This window comes from Artemia sp. Qi Xiang Cuo, chromosome 1, assembly GCF_049724085.1.
Source record: "Artemia sp. Qi Xiang Cuo chromosome 1, ASM4972408v1, whole genome shotgun sequence".
NCBI lineage: Eukaryota > Metazoa > Arthropoda > Branchiopoda > Anostraca > Artemiidae > Artemia > Artemia sp. Qi Xiang Cuo.
Genome location: NC_142794.1, coordinates 20,681,069 through 20,688,770, shown reverse-complemented (window position 1 = coordinate 20,688,770; position 7,702 = coordinate 20,681,069).

Below are 7,702 nucleotides of genomic sequence, written 5' to 3'. Positions count from 1 at the left end.
TCCTACCTATTACATATAAATTTACCATTTAAATATAAATTTTAAACTTAACGCCCATGTACAACAGAAACAAATTTTGCCCCCCCCCCCATATTATAAATATATAACCTGGATTGTCATATATAGAGGGGGGGGGCGGAAATTAATTTACAATAGAAATTATTATTATATTAATAATAAGCAAAAAAAAAGACAGTAAAATTATACTTTAGCAACTTTTGGCTATCTTGGAAAGGGGTTAGGATAGGAAAATTAAACTTTCAGGGAAGGGTCTACAGTCTAAAGTATGTCCTGGGGAGGTAGCCTATTTTATAGTAACTACCTCCACTCCTTCTCTAGAGGGTCCTGACCTTTGATGACCTTTAAAAAATGTGTGTTATAAAAGTGAAACATTGTAAAATAGATCTTCTGCTTAAATGAAGTACAACAAAATTGTTTTCAGCTTCACAACTTTGCTCAATCCCATTTTATAAGGCTTTAAAGATAGGCCTATTCAAATACATTTCCTAAATTTTGAACAAAAAAAAAATATTGATATGGCTTAAAATTCTATTCAAAATACAGGAATTGTATTTTCAGAACTAAAGCCAGAGAAAAAGAAACTGATAACTGTAAATTAGGGTAAAATGTTGTTTTGTCAAAATTTCAATAGCCTAGATAGCAGCCCTGTCATGTAGGCAAATTTCAGGACCCTCTAGAGGGAGAAGGAGTGGAGGTAGGTACTTCAATATACCTTAATGGGACATACTTTAGCCTGTGGACTCATCCCTGAAAGTTTCATTTTCCTAACCTAACCCCTTTCCAAGATACCCAAAAGTAAATAAAGTAGAATTTTACCAAAAAGGCATCAAGTGGTATATTCACTTTATGCATAAGTTAATAATATGATTTGGTAGATATTTACCAAATTATATTTTCAGAACTAGGCCTAAAGCCATAGAAAAAGAAACTGATAATTGAAAATTAAGGTAAAATGTTGTTTTGTCAAAATTTCAATAGGTATAGACCTATCATGTAGGCAAGTTTCAGGACCCTCTGGAGGTAAGTGCTTCAAAATACCTTCCTAGGGCATACTTTAGCCTGTAGATCCGTCCCTGAAAGTTTCATTTTCCTAACCTAACTGCTTTCCAAGATAGCCAAAACACTATTCCGTCGAATTCGTCACTATCCAGTCGAAATGTATTAGACAAAAAACAAAACCTACAGTTTAGAGTGATCAAAATTTTAATTTTGCTTAAAGGAAACTGCAGTTGCCCTACTTGTATTTCTTCACTATAAAGCAACACAAATACCCTGCACAACTTCACGAATTATAGATGGCAAACAGCAGTAGCGAAACACACCTGAGCCACAAGCAAAAAAGTGTATAGTTATAGGCTTTTTTGCCATCCAAACAAAAACTGTCAACTAACATATAACTAACGATCTGTTAAATATCATCGCTACACAACTTCAGTAACGAATCGGATTATTGTTGGGGGACTTGAAAAACAATGTTCGAAAACTAGAGAACTAAGCACAGTGGGATAAATGGTTCCAATGCTCATAACACTAATAGAAAGTTCAAGACTAATTATTATTATTATTATTATTATTATTATTTGAAAACCCGTCTTCGTAACATAGGCAGCGCAATAGCGCTGCCTAAGAAAAGAACGGTGTTGGCAGAGTGATTTTTTTTCTAGACCAGAGCATTTCGTATCGAAGGAGTTGTCGTAAAAACTTCGAAAAGGGCTCATTCGAATTGAAATTGGAATGGCTAGTGCCCTTTATAATAAACGAAAGGGATTGAAGGCAACTAATAATCCTTCCACACCCCCATTTCCCTAAAAAAATCCAATCAAAATTTTGAGATAGCCATTATGTTCATCATAGTTGATTTCCAGATAGGAATTTTTTGAGGAGGATACTCCCCCCACATCCCTCATGGCAAGGGTTGTAAGTTATTTTCTGGGGAGATATAAGGTTTTAATAGAAAACTTTGTTGTAGAGACATAAAAAAGGGCTCATTCGATTGGAACTTCAAAGGGCTAGTGCCCTTTTTAATAGTCGAAAGTGATTGGAGGGCAACTAACTACCCTCTCACGCCCACCTTTTTCCCAAACACATCCAATCAAAATTTCGAGAAAGCTATTTTGTTCAACGTAGTTGTAGGTTCTAGAAACTAGGTCTTTGAGGATGACAACCCCCCCCCCCCACAGCACTAAGGATAATGGATGTAAACCTTATATGCCCCGGGGGAATATAAGGTTTTCATAGAAAGTGTTGTCACATAAACTACAAAAAGGGCTCATTCGAATGGAAATTGAAATGACTAGAACCTTTTTTAATAGTCGAAAGTATTTGGAGGGCAACTAACACCCCTTCCACGCCCACCATTTCCCCAAACACATCCAATCAAATTTTGAGATAGCCATTTTGTTCAACGCATTTGAAAGGTCCGGAAATTACATCTTTGAGCCGGACACTCCCCTCATAGTCTTCAGGGTAAAGGTTGTATGTTATGCCCTGGAGGCATATAAGTTTTTATTGAAATTTTTGTCGTAGAAACTTGAAAACGGGCTCATTCGAATGGATTTTCAAAGGTCTAGTGCTCTTGGTAATAGTCGAAAGTGATTTGAGGGCAAACAAAACTCCTCTCACACCTACCTTTTCCCCAAAAACATGCAATCAAAATTGTTCAACGTAGTTGAAAGTTCTGGAAATTAGGTCGTTGAGGATGACAAACACCCCAAACCCCTCAGGGCAAGGGTTGTAAGTTATGTCCTGGGAGCATATAAGGTTCTTATAGAAAGCTTTGTCGTATAAACTTCAAAAAGGGCTCATTCCATTAGAAATTCAAAGGGCTAGTGCACTTTTTAATTGACGAAAGTGATTGGAGAGCAACTAATCCTTCTCGCACGCCCACCTTTTCCCCAAGCACATCCAATCAAAATTTTAGAGATAGCCATTTTGTTCAACATAGTTGATACTTCTAGAAACTAGGTCTTTGACGATGAACCCCTCCCCCCCCCGCACAGCCCTCAGGAAATGGGTTGTAAGTAATGTAATGGGAGCATATAAGGTTTTTATAGAAAGCGTTGTCGTAGGAACTTCAAAAAGGGCTCATTCGATTGGAAATTGAAATGGCTAGTGCTCATTTAATAGTCGACAGTGATTGGAAGGCAACTAACGCCCCTTCCAAGCCCACCATTTCCCCAAACACCTCCAATCAAAATTTTGAGACCTTTGAGCAGGACACTCCCCCTATAGTCTTCAGGGTAAGGGTTATAAGTTATGCCCTGGGGGTATATAAGTTTTTATTGAAATCTTTGTTGTAGAAACTTGAATAAGGGCTCATCAATTGGAAAATCAAATGGCTATTGTAATTTTTAATAGTCTATTTTGATTGGAGGGCAACTAACCCCCCTCTCACGCCCACCATTTCCCAAACACATAATTTTGAGATAGCCATTTTGTTCAACGTAGATGAAAGTTCTGGAAGTTATATCTTTGAGCAGGACACTCCCTCCACTGTCTTTAGGGCAAGTGTTATAACTTATGCCCTGGGGGCATATAAGGTTTTATTGAAAGCTTTGTCGTATAAACTTGAATAAGGGCTCATCGATTGGAAAATCAAATGGCTAGTGCACTTTTTAATAGTCTATTGTGATTAGAGGGCAACTAACCCCCCTCTCACGCCTACTTTTTACCCAAAAACATACAATCAAAATTGTTTAACGTAGTTGAAAGTTCTGGAAATTAGGTCGTTGAGGATGACAAACACCCCAAACCCCTCAGGGCACGGGTTGTAAGTTATGTCCTGGGAGCATATAAGGTTCTTATAGAAAGCTTTGTCGTATAAATTTCAAAAAGGGCTCATTCCATTGGAAATTCAAAGGGCTAGTGCCCTTTTTAATAGACGAAAGTGATTGGAGGGCAACTAACCCTTCTCTCACGCCCACCTTTTCCCCAAACACATCCAATCAAAATTTCGAGATAGCCATTTTGTTCAACGTAGTTGATACTTCTAGAAACTAGGTCTTTGACGATGAACTCCCCCCCACAGCCCTCAGGGCATGGGTTGTAAGTAATGTCATGGGAGCCTATAAGGTTTTTATAGAAAGCGTTGTCTAGAAACTTCAAAAAGGGCTCATTCGATTGGAAATTGAAATGGCTAGTGCTCTTTTTACTAGTCAAAAGTGATTGGAAGGCAACTAACATCCCTTCCACGCCCACCATTTCCCCAAACACATCCAATAAAAATTTTGAGATCTTTGAGCAGGAAACTCCCCCCAGAGTCTTCAGGGCAAGGGTTATAAGTTATGCATTGGGGGCATATAAGTTTTTATTGAAATCTTTGTCGTAGAAACTTGAAAAACGGCTCATCGATTGGAAAATCAAATTGCTAGTGCAATTTTTAATAGTCTATTGTGATTGGAGGGCAACTAACCCCCCTCTCACGCCCACCATTTCCCAAGCACATAATTTTGAGATAGCCATTTTGTTCAACGTAGATGAAAGTTCTGGAAGTAATATCTTTGAGCAGGACACTCCCTCCACAGTCTTCAGGGCGAATAACCACTCGGCTGCACTTGGTTTTTCATTGTTAGATTTTTTAAAAATCACATGCAAATCTATAAATATGCAAGTCAAATCTATGAAACAGTCTTCACTGGAATAAATTTAAAATGTACATTTTCAGAGAGTGGTTGTTTCGGCTAAAATTGTTCATAGTAACCGGTTTTAATACTCACATCAACATTTTCCGTCTCGAAAAATTTAAAGATGACGTGACTGAAGGGTAAGATCCTTTATGTGGTATAAATACCATTTCTAGGAAAAGAAATCCCTTTTCGATCTAACAATATTTACTCTCGGTTTCTTTTTCTTCTTTGACAAGAGTTATGTTTTACGCTTCTGACCTGAGTTGAGTAAAACGAAAAACACTCTTTTGCTATTGAAGTAGAAATGAAACTTAAAACGATCAGAAATTAAATAAACAATCAATGCAAACAAACATAATAGATATTAATGTAAATTAATAAAAAAATCTTAAAACGAGTAAAACTTAAATTGAATATGCAAATCTAGCTGGAAACAAACAAAAATCACTACAAACAAGAGTTTGGGTATCGCCCCTTCTCTCACTATAAAAGTCTAAAAACTACTGCGTCATTGGCGCTTTACTGAAAACTATATGCGTCTTGAACAGTCTTGGAAAATATAAACAGCATCGAATTGAATATTTGATGTATAATGACAGTAATTTTTGAAAGATCCATCGGTTCAATAATTAATTTAACTGTAATTTTATTTTTATTTTCAATGGTTTAAAACTGTAAAATAAAATATTTTTAATATAATTCGTTTTCAGTCAAGCCTCAATGACGCAGTAGGCTTTTGGTTTTTATTTACAGTTAAGGAAGGGGGCAGTATCCAAATTCTTGTTTGTAGTAAAACTGTATTCGTCTTGAACAGCTTTAGAAATAACTAATAAATTAAACTGAATATTTGATGTATAATGATGCATTTCCTCAATTTATTGATATATTAATTGAAATAAAAGGAAATAATACTGTGGATTTACTTTTTATCACTACCTAAAAATTCGTTTTTGACGGCTATTTTGCAAAGCAACAAGAAATAAGTCGAAGAAGTTTTGTGACGTCACTCGATAGCTCCTCCTCCTAGAAGCCATTCATTTTATGGATCGCGAGTCAGTTTCTTTTTTACAGTGTAAACATTGAAAAATTGTTTTAAACATGTCCATTATGCTTGTATACATTGGGCAACTGGTCAACCTGTGAGAATTGCGCTATTGTTGATGACTATAATGAAAAGTTTTGATTATGCAATCCGAGTAAATTTTATAGAGATTTATGAACCTCACCCTAGAGGTTTCCTATGTTCCAATTGTCACTATGATAAATGTGATCAATGGGAAAATACTTGCCCTGGCGTGATTACAAAAAACCCTAAACGTGATTTCAGTTTGTTTTTAAGAGATTGGTATCGTCGTGGTTTTAAATTGTTTTAGGAGCAAGAACCTGGTCTATGGTTCAATTGCTGGAATAATAAGAGAGTCTGGCTTTTACGTCATTGCTGTGAAGATACCAGCTAATATGATTATAAACCTACTGATTTTTATTTGACTGTTATAGAAATTACCTCTTCATATGAGAATATTGTGTGTGACGTTGTTTCAAATAAGCAAATTGAAACACATGAATTTTATAATATGAATCATAATAATACTATTGACTTTACGAAGAGATATAATAAAAATGAAGTTATATTATACTGTAGAAAATGTGACCCTGACTCTGCATGCCAGGATAAGTACAAGTTGAGTCCTAAAGAGCTGCCACCACTAACCATTACCGAGGGTTACCTATACGTGGAAGAATAAATTTAAAGGACACAGACTTTTGTACTTACAAATTTTAGTAATTAGCAAATACACAAAATTTTTAAAGCACTTTACTCTTGGGGCACTGAAATTTATATTATACAGCTAGGAAAGAGTATTTTGAAGTAGAATATAGTTTAATAGAGGATTGTTACCATAAATGCTAAAAAATCACTGTATGTCCCTGACATCGAAAAATAAAATACAATAGTGCTTGAAAACCCAAGGTTTTGGTTGATAAATATTTTACTTGTTTCCGATTTTGAATAATAGATTTTCCACTGTGCTCAAGGAAGTTTTTAATTTGAGGCGTGTAGAATGCATACAGTAGGCCAAGAGGATGAAAAAATTCAATATTCTGAAGTGTTTAAAAGATGAACAGCCAATGTCCCGTCTTTAAAGTTGACGAACTACTATTAACAATGATAAGGGCATTGTTAACGCTTTGAATATGGTCAAGGAAATCCGAGGGTACGTAATAGCATTTGTATTTGGACATGTAGGGATCCAAATTGAATACATTGATCATTTGATTCGTGGTCATGGTGCCAAGTCTAGTAGAACACTGCCATCAGGAGTAATTTCCCAATAGGTTTCAAATTGATTTAGTGAGATCATCAATCCAATCTCCTCCAACGGTTCGGCAAAGGTACACTCTAAACGAACTGTGCTCCTTCAGACAATACTCGTATTTTAAATACCAGACAAATTCAACACAATGATACCATAGAGTGGAATTCCATTTACTTTACATACAATACATGATGGTCAAAATATCTCAAATTTATGTGGAGAATTCGTCCACGATCCAATTGCACTACCACTTATTACAAAAGCCAAAGCAAGTTTTGAAAGAATTTTGTCATTGATAAATGAAGAATCGTTGTAGGTACGTGTACCTGTAGTATTATGTCGTTGATTTGTGATTGTATGCGGAACGAGCGGTTTGATATTATTTCAATTAGCTCTTAATTTTTCTATTGCTAAAGCAACAGGACTCATAACTTGTTGTTTTCGTACATGGAGTACTGTCGAGGTGAGAGAAACTGTTACATCAGGCGCAGCGGCAACTATTTTTCGCAAAATAAAATTGGATGGAGCGAGTCGTAACTTTAAATGAATCTTAACATTGGAAGGCAACCATTGAGGTATATTAAATATTTCATGATTTATTTTCCCAAACAAGTGTAAATTTTTAGTTGTCACATCTCTAAGTGTATTGTTAGTGCCAGTGTCCATTTTATATTCATATCCAATAGCCAAACCTCTCAATATCTTATTGGACATTGGAGTCATCAACATGAATTGTAT